Here is a 15,768-nt window from a genome sequence, read left to right as displayed (position 1 = left end):
CCGAGCATAAGAACATAACATACTTAGATAAAAAAGAACATATACAAACAGCCATCATAAAAGTGTTTTTCTGAGCCCATTCTAGAAGAGTTATAAATGTATACAAACACCCAATAACAATAACATTTGAAGAATTAGTCCCACCAAAGACTTAACCAAACGCTCCCAAATTCCACCCTCGAGCGTAAACCCCGAGCTTTAGCTAAAGCCAATTCCATTTCATAGAACCCCCTAAATAATAACCAAAAATCTGTGATTTTGGGACTAAGTACATCAATCCAGACCCTAGCAATGCACAGACGAGCACAAACAATAATAACTGAAACTAAAGATTTAGAAAGATAGCCCAGGTCCACTACTATCCCCAATAAAATTACGTTCTCGGTTAGTTGAATCTCCTTGCCAGCTAACCTGCTCAGCACACGGGCACCACATACCAAAACGTGATTAACCGTAGACACGTGACAAACATATGTCGGAGATCCGCGGCGTATTCATTACTCTTAGGGCAGTATAATTTGGAAGAATCATGAGAAATAGTCCATTTCGAAGTAACCATAAAGTAAAGTCCACATTTGTAAAGCGCACAATCACCCGTAAGAGTCTCTAGGCGCTGGGGGGCCGTCGGGAAGATTAAGCGAGCTATTGCCCAGAGTCACATGGTGCTGGGCTGACCTGCCGCCGGAGCCGGGGATCGAACCGTGGTCCCCAGATTCCGGAGTCAGTCGCCCTGGCCGCGGCGCCACACCTCTTCCACCATAGGGGTGTAATACAGCATAAACATGGGACGATGTTATTGCAGCTTTAAATTAATAGAGGTGACAGCAGAATTGATTATAACCATTGAGTCAACAGCCTCTTCTGTAGTGATTTAAATTGAAAACAAACGGTTTAGTTTAGCTGTAATCTGTATTCCGTCATCTTCCAATACAGATATGAAACTCTGATAGGCTTTCCCAATCAGGCCCCGCCCTAAGGTCCTAAAAATAACCTGTAATACCTCAGATGTATAAGGGAGGGCTGACAGGCCCTTTCCTTGGATAAAGAAATCCCTGACTTGCAGGTATTTAAAAAGATAATTATGGGATAACCCATATTCATCTTTTAATTAGGAGAATGACCTACCGCCATATTCATCATTCAACTGCCCTAGCCATGATATGCCACACTGTTGCCACATTCTACCTACTGAGTCCGAAAAAATACCAGGAAACCTAGGATTGCCCCATAAAAATATAAATTTGTGTAAGTCTGGCACAGCAAAGGCTTTACAGATATCTTGCCAAATACGATAGATATGTCTGACTATCTTTAAGCGAACTCTCTTGTAGTAATTCGGGTCCTACATATGATGTAGTAAAAACTCCGTATTTAAACCATAAGCCAACTGATACGCAGACCACGTTTTCACCGCATTGGGTCCCAAAAGTAGGCTTTGGATACGATTGAGAAAAGCAGCCCAAAAGTAAGTTCTAAAATCGGGGAGTTTAAACCCGCCTTGCTCATATGTCAGCTTAATATATCTAAGAGCTCTCCTCCCTCTGTGATAGCCCCAAATAAAACTTCCAATAACACTGTCAAGCCGCTTAATAAAAGAATTTGGAACTCTTAAAGGAATAGTACGAAAGAAGTTATGACATTTAGGCAAGGCATTCATTTTTACTATGCTACACCTCCCAATAATAGTCAAAGGCAGCTTATGCCACCTACGCAAACCAGCTGTAATTTTTTTAAGCAATGGTTCATAGTTCAAAGCAATAAAGTCCTCAGTGCGACAACTGAGACACACACCAAGGTAGGTAGCAGAAGTAGTAATACCTAGCTGAGGTAGAGCTAATACTGGCACGTAATTTAAGATTGACTGCATCTTGTTTAAATTGAGCTTATAACCAGAAATGGATCCGAAATGTTGTGCCTTGTGCCTTACCCCTGCTATAGCTTCCTATGGCCCTGTCGTAAATACAGCAACGTCGTCTGCATAAGCAGTGACTTTTAAAATCATGCCATTGAAGGACACTGGCGAGATAGAGACATTTTGGAGCAGATGCCTAATAAACGGCTTAATGTAGAGAGCAAATAAAAAAGGGGAAAGCGGGCAACCCTGCAGTGTACCCCGCTTAATACTAACAAAACTAGATGTGAAACCGTTGAGTTTAATAACAGCGGTTAGATTATGATAAAGTCTCTGTACCGCCGAGACAAACCTCTGACCGAGGCCCAAAGAGAGGATAGTGCACCATAAAAACCCCCAAGCTACTCGGTCAAAGGCCTTCTCGGTGTCCAGCATCAGCAACCCTATCCGCTGATCCAGGTGACGAGCAACATCAAAATCTACAAAGGCTGTATTAATGTGTGCAGCCGTGTCCCTACCCGGAACAAAACCATGCTGTTCTTCTGAAACCACTAAGTGAATTAATGGGCCTAGGCGGGAAGCGAGAAGCTTGGAGAAGAATTTCATGTCCGCATTGATCAGGAATATCGGTCTATATGAGCCCAAATCCTCTACTGGTTTGCCCTTTTAGGGAAGAAAACAATATTAGTTCTGTTCCACAATGAGGGTGCATCCCCTCCCTGCAGTATTTCATTAATCAGTTCAAGAAGTACTGGAGTCAATACATCCCTGAATATTTTATAAAACTCAAGTGGGATGGTGTCCTCACCCACCGCTTTGCCACTGGGCAAAGCCCCGATTGCTACATTAAGTTCCTCAAGATCAGCATTACTTTCTAACCCCAGGGTTTGAGACAAATCCAGAGCAGGTAGTACGCTCTCTTGTAAATAATCCATAGCGATTTGTTGATTAAAGTTTCCTGATTCCTTATATAAATTGGCATAAAAGATCCTAAATTGCTCCACTATGTCTTAAGGCTTCATATAAGTTACACCATCCATGCCATTGATTTTCTTGATATGCGACTTAGCCCTCTGGTCAGCAAGTTTGTAAGCCAATACCCGTCCCACCCTCTCTCCATACTGATACTGTTTCGTTCTGGACTTAAGATAATTATTAGCAACTTTGTCCTTCAACCTTCTACTAAGCTTCGCTCTTAGATCAATAATTTGAGCATATATATGCTGTTCACCAGTATCCTTTGAAGCAATTGAACAAGTGTATTGCTGTTCTAGCTCGATATATAGCCTATGTTCATAACCGAACTGGCTAATATATATATATATATTTTTTGTTTTATTTCACCAAGCAGCATCTTATAGACATTATACAATAGTATATATATATATATATATATATATATATATATATTACCTACTGGCGGTCGCCAGTAGGTAGTTATAGTTAGGACCTAGTTTCCATAGGAAATCCTCAACATTCTATTTGGATTAACTTTGGCCCTGGTGGATGAATTTTTGCGAATTTCTCAAAGAAGATGGCTCGGTCCGCTGCGCTCCTTCCCTGAAAGTTTGGGGGGGATTGGTGAAGTGGGGGCTGAGATAAAAGGGGGGTCCCAAAACATGTTTTCTCCATGTTTTTTTCCATAGGACGTTTAGACACGGCTACAGGTCGAACGGCTGAATGGATTTATAAGAAATTTGGCAAAACTGTAGAGTCCGGCTCGCAGATTACGCTTTTTTTGGAATGGTGTAAATCTGTTCAGTAGTTGCTGAGAAAATTAAAGTTAAAGTCAATTATATATCTATAAGCGCGCACGGGTGCTCGCACTCAAGCAGCTGCGCGCGAGCGGAATTTTTTTTTTGCTGCGTGACATCTGTTAACGTTCGATTAGAAGGAAATCAGGAAGTGTTAACCGCCATTTTGTCACTGCGAGTAAATATATTGTCATTTCAAAGCGTTGGAACATGGAAAGGGGAGAAGGTAGAGATTGTTTTGCTGCGTAGGTTCTCTCAGGGTGTGCAGTAAGGCCCTTAAACGCGAAAATATATATATAATTTTTTTTTTTTAAAGTTGCGGGGTGCGCGCACTCGGGCGCGCACACCTATTTACAAGAGTGTGAAAATGGAGATAAATCAGAAGTTTGAGTGCTTTGATATAAGGTGGCTCTGAAAAGAGCCCTTGTGTTAATTGAGTTTTTTCTGCATTTATAAGTAAGTACCGATGCAGAGTCTGATGTTGCAGAGGAAGATTCTGTTTCCCTCATCCGTGAAATGAACACCATCTGTCCTATAGATGTCTTGCATGTGGTAACGCAAGTTGTTGTGGTAAATAGAACCCATGCTATAATCTCTGAGGAAAGCAGAAACAGATTTATTAACATGTCTCCTTGCTTTCTCAATTTGTGCACAATGTTGATTGGACCAATTCCATTTCTGTCTTTGGCATATATTGGAATATACCAAGGCAGTTCGAGGAAAAAGTGTCATCAATTGTCGAAAGGTGTCTTTTAGAAGCATTTCCAGACCTACCCCAGTCAATGTGCCTAGATCGTTCCCACCACAGTGCACAATTATAAGGTCTGGTTCTGGGAGATGCATAAAAGTTTTCACCAATGGTATTAATTGGTGACATCTTAATCCTCTCTGCCCAATCCACGTTATCTGCACGTTTGGTAAATCAAGGTTTGAAATTCGTCTGCTTGCTGCATATTTTCCACTCCAGTGAATATAGCTGTGTCCTAAAAGCCAAACCTTCATTTTCAAGGCAGATGCACTCGTACTCCGATGGGTTCTGGAAGTGGAATGGCAGTTAGAAGCTGAAAGTCAGGATAAAAAAATGGATGAAGCTTGGTGTGGTTGAAAAACGAAAAATGATTGGTTGATTCTAATACGTGAAGATTGAAGACTACGTTGCATGTTAATGTTATGTAAAAGAAAAAGTAGTATTGGGTGTGAAAAAAAATGACATGTAACAGAGCTGTGGATAGGCAGGTGTTTCTGGAGGGAAAACAGTGTTGTTAGTTTGCTGTAGAACGTTGAGATATGAACTTTTGACCTGTGCCTTCAGCCAGGTGCAGAATGAGGTGTTACCATGGAAACAGCCAGAGATGGCAGTGGGTGATGGGTGACTTTTATGTGACATTGAAAATATTGTGAGGGACAACCAACTGAAATGTAAATTTGAATACAACATTTTGCGGGAGGAAATATGATTGGTTGAAGAGACATATATGAGTCTGTATTGACTGGATATCTGTGCCATTGAATTTTGGTTGCAGTGATAGCAGCATAATTGAGACTTCCGTTAAACGAATATCTATTTTGTGACTGTCACTGTTGTACATCGTACAAAGCATTGGTAAAGGTAAGTCTGTAACTGTTTGTTTTGTCATGTACCATAAAATATGGTTTACTCACAAACAATGATTGATTTTCCTCATAGTTTGAAACTAAACTCATTTTTGGCTGTCATAATGTGTTGTATTTCTAAAACTATTTTTAATTTAAATGTGAAATATGAAGTATAAAATATGTTTAATATAAAGAGTAATTATTTGTGTGATTTTGAAGCCTTTATATATAATGAGAGAAGTTGTTTATGAAGTGAAAAAATGATATTAGCAGAGAGACAGATAATGCAGATAGAGAGAGAAATGGTAAATTACATGTGATACCGTCGTGAAAAAATGTTAATGGTTAATGAATTCGTAAACTTTCTGTCACACGACAAAATTAGAGTGCGGTTTCTGGACGCGGCCTGCATTGGTGGGTGTAGGGTGAGAGGGGCAGGTGGTTGAGTGAAATAAAATGAAAAGTTGGTATATTACATGTGATACCGTGTTGAAAAAGTGGTAATGTTTAATGAATTCTTAAACTTTCTGACAGACGACAAAATTACATTGTAGTTTGTGGCCGCGGCTTGCACTGGTGGGGTGAGAGGGGGAGGTGGTCGAGTAAAATAAAATGAAAAGTTCTGACCATGAGGTTGTACACAGATTTGTGCAGTAAATGTGTTCGTAAATTGAGGTACCAAACGGAGTATAAAAATATCTCTCTCACTCCTGCTGTTTGACTGCATCTTCATCTCTCTTCTGTTTTCCGTCTCCGTTGCCCTGTGTTATCTTATTGTGTGTGTGTCTGTCTGTGTCTGCCTTCAGTCCGGGCTGAGGAACTTTGCTGTGGAGGCACACACAGATAGTCTCATCAAAGTAGTTGGAACGTTTTCAAAAAACTATTTATATAATTGAAATGCTTTTTTGAAGCGCTAGTGAATGTTTTCTTTCACAATTACCGCTCGGTTGTTTCCATAGAGCAGAGGGTATGTTGTATTTCACTACTTAGTGCCTCTGCATCTGCACTCTGTTCTCTGGTGGCTGGCGGAGAAGTGTTTGTTATTGTGGAGATTAAAGCGTGATAAGGAGTGAAATACGACAAAGCGTCTGGTCTGTAGAAGCGTGGGAGCAGTGATTAACACTGAGTGAAGCGGAACTGCGGCGGTGCTTGGTAAGAGTAATACATTATTTTTTTTACAGAGGTACAACTGTCTGCATGGTGCGCGACCTACTAAGAAAGGGTTCACGGGCTGTTATAGGCCTGCGGGTTCTAGTATGAGTAAGTCAGGTCGACAAAAGAAAATATTAAGTTAGTACAGCTGAAGTTACGTGGAACACATGAATACTGTTTCAGTATACAATCATTTTAGTTGAGATTATGGGTTAAAAGAGAGAACGTGTATATTTGAAATGCGTGTATATTTGAAATGTTTATTCAGAAATGCACTGTTTTCAAGGCAAGTTTCTTATCTAATACGAGTAGAGACATTGCAAAAAACAAAGTAATCGGTATAGTCACTAGTACAAAAAATACAAACGGTATAGTTGATGAAAAATGAATATGGTTTAGCAAAATAAATATACACTCTTATGAGGAAGTATATTGGGGCAGATTTATGAAGGCCTTGCGCCGCCGGTGCGTCACTTTTAACATGGGAAAAAGTGACGCACCGGCGGCACAAGGCCTTCATAAATAAGGCTCATTATATTTTAATAAATGGAAGAAGGTCTCTGGCCTTTCAGTTTAGGAACGATACATGAAAATGCTAGTGGTTAGACATTATGTCTTTATCAATCAGCTCTCTGCATGCGAAGCATTATCACGTTTCTGTTATGCTATTGTGTAAGGGAAAAAAAAGCGCCAAAACCGACAAAATGGCGAGAGGTGCATGTATGTAATCAAAATATTTTAGTTTATGGAAAATTAAATGATCAGAGGTATCTGAGGCGGAATTAAGCAGTTCAAATGCGAAATTGCGTTTATAGTTATAAAAAACTCATTCTATATTTACACATTAATTAGGGCACATAAAGCATATATTAGCGAGTTTTGGTTCGAGTACGTTTGAAATAACATAAGATAAGATATACAATAGAATTGTTGAGATTAGACTTTAATAAAAAATAAAGTTCAAAATCGAGTAGGTGAAGAAAAAAAATTTAGTCCACATAAAAGATCAAAATTTAACCAGTAGGAAATCATAATGTCCACTGTTAGTAAAGCCAATAGGTCTGTTCATGTTAAGAAAATATCCAAGAAAACGTGAAAAAGATAGGGAGGCAAAACGAAATGTGGACGTCAATGGCTTGCATAACTGTCAACCAAGGATTGTATAGGCAAAGTAGGCAGCAACTGCTTCTAACAAGAAGTCACTGTTATGATCCGAAAAAATGTCAGCCATCCAATTGAAAAGAGGAAAGCAGCATTCATGATCTGTTATTACCGGAGCCTCTAGTACCATCAGAGGACAGCTTGGTGGGTTTTCAATGTAGCTGTCTGTCAGGAAATCTTGCGCCGCTGCGAATATATCCCAATGACCCAGAACTCCTTGTATCGCTGCAAAGGCCATAATCCCTCCGTTGCAACAAAACTGTTCATGATCAATTAACGGATTCATGAGATGATTGTAATTCACTTCAGGAGGTACCAAGTTGCAGAGACATAAGTCCAGGGCCCACATGAAATCACAGCTCAGGCAATGAAATACAGGCTGCACACAGGTGAAATAGAAATATCGAAATGATAATCGATATGAAGTATTCAGAGTCGAGAGTGCTAAGATGCCGTAGTAGTCAAGCATCTTCTGGCGAAATAGTTCTAAGTGTTCCGGCTTGTTTGCGAAAACAGGAGGGACATCCATTTTGAAATAAACGAGATGGGAACACAAACGTCGCAGCACTGGCAGTTCAACAGGAAGTCCACAGAAATAGGTCGCAGAGCATGGAGTGAAGAGTAGCAGAATGACTTGATATAATTTTTGGCAGTCCGGTCACTAAACCATTGCTTAGTAGTTATAAAAAAAATAGCCTGTCTTGAAGTAGAGGATGCGTTTAAAATTAAGGGAGTCACCTCAGTACATTGTAAAGGAAGGCCACTCTTTTATAAGGAATGGTGTTGTCTGTGAATATTAGCTAAGTGAAAGATATGTTCGCGAACAGATGCTACGCTAACTTCTTTTTGTGACAATAAGGCTGTTGTTCATGTCTTGTGATTCAAGGCCGGAATTTGCTGCCAGATGGAAATATCAAGGTTCACATGCGTGGGGTAGATAAACTACATTCTTAAAGGGAAGCAAATGCAGAGTGATTTTTACCGCGTAAGCTTTGTCGTTTAAAAAGTCATAGTGATTTTCATTATATGTAAAAAATAATATCACTGATGAAGAATGAAAAAAAATCGTTATAATAATAGGCACTGGTGTATTTTTGGAAAGATATGCAACATTACAGGGATTCCACTTAAATAAGTCATGTAATTGAAAGTGCCTGCATGTGGACGACTAAATACATGTTTAGGCGTTTAATATGCAGCTTTGAAAAAAAACGTGCGTTTGTTTTAAAAATTAAATGTAAAGGTTTAGAGCAGGAGTTTCCAAAGCGGTCGTGGAGGGCTAGATGCATGGCAGATTAAAAAAATTACTACATGTTTTTCAATGGGGTTATCTTAAACATATGTTTCTTTATCTATTGTGCAGTTTTTCTGCCTATTCTTTGATTTTTACTGTTGCTGTGTCTTATACATTTTCCAGGGGCGGGTATAGGGTCATGGCAGCCCTGGGCAGGGAGCGTAGGTAGGGGGCTCTGTAACAGGGGCTTTGGGCGGGGCAGAGCGTGCAGCCCACTGAAGAGGGGGGGGTGGATCAAGGTGTTTGGAAGTGGAACAGAGGCAGAGCACGCCAAATTCCTGCCATGGTCTGCTACGCAAATATGTATGCATCCTTAGAGGATTATTATATTAAGGATATATATTAATATGGTGGCTCCAGGGGTTTGGTGGTCCTGTGCAGGTGTACTGCTTACATATGCCCATGGTTGGCCCTGTATTTTCTGTCTATGCACTTGTTCTCCGTCACATGGCCTTTTAGTTATGAAGGCCATGTGTCGCTGGTGCATGAGTTTTAACATGGGAAAAAGTGATATATCTGTGGCGCAATGGTTTCATAAATGAGACATTTTGTATCTTATTGTAATGATAGAGAATCTTGGGGAATTTATCTGTTATGCTTGCTCTTTGCTATAATGGCTCTATGTTGTGTAAGAAATAAGTCTGTAATAAGTTAATTAAATTTTATTATTTTCTTTTTTACAGTGTTTGGTGCTGAAAAGCAACAACCTGCCTTCTGAATTACAGAATTTGAGGAATTATATTCTTTTTTTCAGGTGAGTTGGTATTTTTGCATAGGCAATTTTTTTGGGTGCACATGAAAATAATGAAGAAGATTTTTTTAAATGTTTGTAAAACTTCATTTTGGAATATGATTTTATCTTGAATTATTCACATGGGTTGTATCTGCCTATAGTAGATATGTATTTTGAGATATTCTCCACTGACAGTTGAAATTATCTTTTAATGGACTTGGTGCATGTGTTCTTTTTGATGGAGTTCAGATTTACGGATCATTGGAGTATAATTCTTTCATGTTTCCATTACTTAAATCTTGTGAAGTGCTCATGATTTTTGAAATCTTGTTGCATTATGTTTGGCAGTTTTTCTCCTTTATTTACAAAGAGGTATTATGATATGGTTCTAGGTGTGATGGGTATCTTTCCTGCATATCTGTGATTATACTATGTATAGGCATTGTTTTACATATTCATGCAGAGGTTTATTATGAGGTTGTTCTTCATGCTTAGTATGACATTTTGTATATGCTATGACTTTTACATGGTGAGTATGCTGTTGAAACATAAAAGGAACTGTCTCTGTGGGAAGTAGTAATCTGTTAAGTGAATGCTATGGTTTGTATAGTGTGAGCCTTCTCTTCAGAGTGCATATAGTTTACATAGCTCTTTGTACTGGTGAACTGAAAAAATAGGTCTCTAAAAATTAATTCTACAGATTATCAATATTTGTGATATCTAGAAAATCTAAAAAGAAATTTTACAGTAAAATGTCTTTTACCAACAGTAATTATTTAATGGAAAAAAAAGATCAGTGTTAATGTTTAGGGTTATATTGCCAATTTCTTTTCAAAACAAGAGGAACGTGGTATCTTAAAATATATAGAGTTAATAAGTTAGAAATTATAAAAATATATGTAGTTTAAAAATTAGTAAAGGTACTTTTAAGTTATACATTTATGAAAAAAGATATAATTTAGTCTCTATATTTTTTTAAAAGGATACAGAAGAATAAACTGAGTCTAGTTATGGAGAATTCCTCAGAAGAGAAACAAATTCATTTTGAAATCATTAACGAAGTGATGGAGGAAATTTTAGACGCAGTCTTTGAAGAGGAAATAGATGAAAAAAATTATTTTATGGACATGTCTTTAGACTCTGCTTACTTAGAGATGTTAGAAGGAGATGAGGACTTTGGACTTGAAGAAGTCCCTGATGATATAATGGTGGAAGTTCTACAAAATTATGAAGATTTAAATAAATTAAAAAAATGTTGATAGTAAAGCATTCTTGAAGACAGTTTTCTTGTCCTATTCGTCATTGATGTGCTTTAGGAGAGTGATAAGACATGTTCTCATGAAGTGTAAAAGAGATTGTAGTAAAAAAGATTAAAACATCTACAATGACCCATAGTTCTTGAAAAAAGTGTACTGTTTGTATGCTTTAAAAATTAGAATTAAAAACTGTCTATAATGTTAAAACAGATATGGAGTGTGATAAAATTAAGAACCAACATTCACTACAGGATTTCCTACTCTGTTCAGAGACTTTCTGTTATTTTCTTTATTCTACTTAGAAAATGAATCTGTGGTTTAAATTTGTACGTTATATGCTAGTAGTCAACTATAATATTTGTTATGTTTGTGTTTTACAGATTGAGAATCTCATCAAAATCTTAAATTAAGATGCCGACCAGAACTGAAAAAAGAAAGCTCTATAAACGGACTTACAATTTGAAGAAGAAAGGAATTGAAGAAGTATCAAAAGAACATAGGACGGATAAAAAGAAGAGTGCTCCTGGTAAGCAAACCAAAAACTTTTTGAGAGCAATATGTGGAAGGAAAAATGTTAGTATTGAAGTGCACAAGGAAAAAAGTATACCAGTATCGAGAAGGAGACATGGAACCAAAGATAAAAATGTTTCTGGAATCAGGAGACAGGAAAATCTGTACAGTAAAACTCGGATGAATCAATTTAGCCAAATCAGGAAGCGTATGTTTTACAACAGAGTACGAATTTATTCCAAAAGGAGAAAGTTTCTAAAAGAAGATCTGCTTTTCTTAAGAAGAAACAATATATAGAGGGTATTGTTGAGCGCGCGTTTGTGACAAAAAGAAAATTATTTATTTTAGTACTTAATAGAATAAATACGCTAAATAAGGCAATACGAGTTTTAAAAGCTAATAGTAAATGGAAGAGACACATAAATAGGAGTAATTTTTGTAAAGTGTTTTCTGGGAAGTGGATGCATACTTCAACGCCTGAACCATTTTTTTAATGAAGAGAGTTACTTTCAAAGTAACGATTTGTTGCATGCAGTTGACACCAGTGGTCGAGGATACGAGGTGAAGGAGGGATGTGTAATTGAGAAAGAGAAAATTGTGGTTAGAAATGCAGAAGAGGTGATGGCTGGAGAAGCTTCAGGGGGACGTGCTAATGTTCCTGTTTACAGTTGGAATTGTAGTAGCATTTGTAGTGTACGACAGGATTCAATTGATTTCTTTCGCAATTTCTTACGTAAGTACACTAAAGAAAGTCTTAGAAAAAAAATTGTTATGTTGCAAGAATTAGATCATTGCAGAGTGCGAGAAAAAATAGGTCTGCAAGGTCATTCTCTGGCTTGTCTTTCTAAAAAAATATGCCAGAGTGTGTTTCATCACTTCAGGATGTTAGCAGTGCATCATACTAAAATGAGAAAATTGGTTAGAAAGTTGTATTATGCAAAAAGTCCAGCACTTAAACTTAAACAGTTAAATAGTGCTCTTTTGTATGGATGTGAATTAGATGTTAAGAAGATTTGTGCAGAAATTGAGGTAAGTTATTTTGGTCCAGAGGAAGGTAATGCAGAAACTCATATAATTATAGAAGGAAATGTGTTAGAAAATGTTGGACATGTTAATATTGAAAATTTTGAACAGGAAATAATTAAGTTTAAGGTAACTGCAGGTGAGAAACCAAATTTTTCTTGTGTCTGTTGTCGACGCATTCATTACAAAAGTCAAACTAGGTTAGTTGATTTATATTTAAAAAGTGAAGATGAAAGTAATGGTCAATGGAAAGATTTTGCAACTTATTTGTTGGTGGAAAACTATTTTGATTTGGGTTTTGAGCAACGTATTTGTAAATATTGTTATAATAAATTAAATGAAAATAAAATGCCTGCTAGAGCTGTTCATAATAATCTAGAGTTGATAAATATTCCATCAGAATTGATGGATTTAAATACTTATGAGACTATTCTGATCCAATGTGTACATCCTTTTCAGGCTATGTTCGTATGGAGCCTAAGACTGGTAAATTAAATCCATCAGATTTACAAAGAGGATTAAAGGGTAGAGTTGTATATTTGCCACTTGATTTTAAAAAAAATATGGAAACAATTGGTGTTGAAAATGTAGAAGAGGAACCTCTAGTTATTCTAGTTAATGGTGTACCTACAAAGAGTAAGAAAATCTGGCAAGATTTAGTGGATGTTAGAAAAGTCAAAAAGGCAACGTTGTATTTAGTTCAAAACAATAAGTACTATAAAGATGTATACGTAGAAGAAGAAGATGTAAGTGAAGAAGAAGAGAGTGATTTGTCTATTGGACAAATTGAAAAAGTTGACCTATCCAGAAGTGAAGAAATTTATGAACATTACAGTGTTCATCCACTGCATTCCAAAGAAGCAATAGGGAATGCTATTGAATTATTTCAGATGAAAAAGGTGAAAGGAAATCCTATTAGTGTGTGGGAAGAAAGTTTGGAAGGTCGTTGTTTCCCACAGTTATTCCCTACAGGTGAAGGTACACGATATGATGATCGACCTATGCAGATTCCTGCATCTGAATACCGGACAACAAGATTATATGCAGAAGATCCGAGGTTTCGCCAATGCATTCCATATTTGTTTCATCTTCTGTTTGAGAGTGACTTATCTGGTCTCTCTTATGCAGTAAATCATATCTTAAAAAGTGGAGTTCATCTGCATAATATTTCAGCAAAGGAATTTATGGATAAAGTGCAACAGAAAGATAGTGTTTTGGATTCACACCTAATTAATTTAATGGCTTGTCAGCGTGGTACTAATGAGTATTGGTACCATCGTCATGGAGATTTGAAGTGCATGCTTAGAAAGTTAGGAGCACCAACATGGTTTTTAACTCTAAGCGGTGCAGAGTATACTTGGGAAGATTTACTTGAATTTCTTCAGGAGGCGAATGCAAACATAGAAAATATAAACTACAAGACACCTGGAGAACTGTGTTCGTTAGATCCGGTTAATGTTTGCAGATATTTTAATCATAGATTTGAAGCTATGATGTCTTTTCTTACAAACAAGAAAAATCCGCCTCTTGGTGAAGTACTGGATTTCTTTTGGAGAAAAGAATACCAAGCAAGAGGTGCTCCTCATATTCATATGCTGTTATGGATCAAGGATGCTCCTAAATTTGGAAGAGACTCGGATGAGACTGTACTGTCTTTTATTGAACAGTATGCCACTTGTGACATACCTAATAGTACAACTGATAAGGACTTAAGAGGAAAAGTGTTACGCTTTCAAAGTCATCGTTGTGGAAAATATTGTCGGCGAAAATTCAAATCAAAGAGTAAATTCTACACCAAATGTCGTTTTGGATTTGCACGACCGGTACTTTCAAAAGGAAGAGTCAACAATTTGATGTCATCTTTGCGACATAACATCAGAAGAAGGTCACCTAAAAATACGTACAATTTAAGAAGAGGTGAAGAATCCAAATATATAAATGACTATAACCCAGTCATTTTGTCCATGTGGAATGCTAACATGGACATACAATATGTTACAGACAACTCTATTGCTTTGGCTCGATATGTAACGTCTTACATCACAAAATCTGAAAAGACGGAACTGAAGGAGATGTGGGAAGACATTTCTCATGAAAAGAGCCTAAGCAAGAAATTGTATACGTACAGTTTGAAGATGTTGTCTCATCGAGAAATTGGAGCATATGAATGTTGTGACCGATTATCATCAGCAAGTCTTTATGCTAAATCAAGGACTATTCTCTGGGTGAGTTTGGGTCTTGCAGAAACACGAAACCGTGTTCTAAAACCTGTGCAAGAAATTGAATATTTAGCCCAGAAAGAACCAAACAGTACAGACATTCTGAAAACAAATATGTTGGATACATACTATCCAAATAGAAGTACTCTTCTAGAAAACATTTGTCTGTATGAAATACTTCAAAACTACACTTTTAAAAGGAATGTTACAGAGAACATTGATAAAGGTGTATATGCTGTAATTGGACAAGAAGGATGTCTGGTGAAGCAAATAAAAGGACACTTGATTAATCATCGGAAACTGAGTTGCCAAACAGCTGACAAAAGATAATTTTACTATTTTGCTCTTTTGCAACTCTTTAAACCATGGCGTAGAGAAGAGGAACTACTTGGGGACTTTGATAGTTATGAAGATTCATTCAACGCATCTAAAAGTAGTATTGAATGTACTGTTTTTAGTAATTATCTGCAAATGTTGAATGATGAAATAGAGCAAGAAGTGACAATTGCAGCGGAGATTGCTAGAGATAGTTCACAAGATAGTCAAAGTTCAGCTTCATTAAGTCAAGATCCACTGGGAGAACCAAATATCCAAAATGAAGCAGCCACTGCCATGGATGAGGTGGAAAGAGCAATGCAGCAAGGTCAAGAGGAAGTAATCAACTTAGAAGAATTAAAGAAGCAATTTAATATTGAGCAAAGACAGATATATGATGAAGTGACAGAGCACATTGAGCATGGCTTTCGTCATGAGAGAAAAGATTGCTCATGTATGGCATTTGAACCTATTCGATTATATGTAAGTGGAGAAGCTGGAACTGGTAAAAGTTTCCTAAATAAAGGAATTACTACATATTTACAGCAAAGAACTCAGTCAACACTGTCGTGTGTTGTTACTGCTCCAACTGGATTGGCAGCACATAATATTAAAGGTATTACTTTACATCGTTTACTGATGCTGCCAGTTGAACATGAAAATAAATTACAATATCACAAGCTATCTGGAGAAGCTTGTTTTGAAGTTTCTAGAGTGCTTAAAAAAATGAAACTTCTTATTATTGATGAAGTAAGCATGGTATCTAATTTAATGCTTGCTTTTGTGCATTAAAGAATGCAACAGATACTTAAGACAGAGTATGATGTGTTATTTGGAGGTAAACATGTCATAGTTTTTGGAGATCTACTCCAACTAACTCCAGTGAAAGGACAACCTGTATTT

This window comes from Lissotriton helveticus, chromosome 2_1 (assembly GCF_964261635.1).
Source record: "Lissotriton helveticus chromosome 2_1, aLisHel1.1, whole genome shotgun sequence".
NCBI classification, from domain to species: Eukaryota; Metazoa; Chordata; class Amphibia; order Caudata; family Salamandridae; genus Lissotriton; species Lissotriton helveticus.
This window is presented reverse-complemented; position numbering follows the sequence as displayed.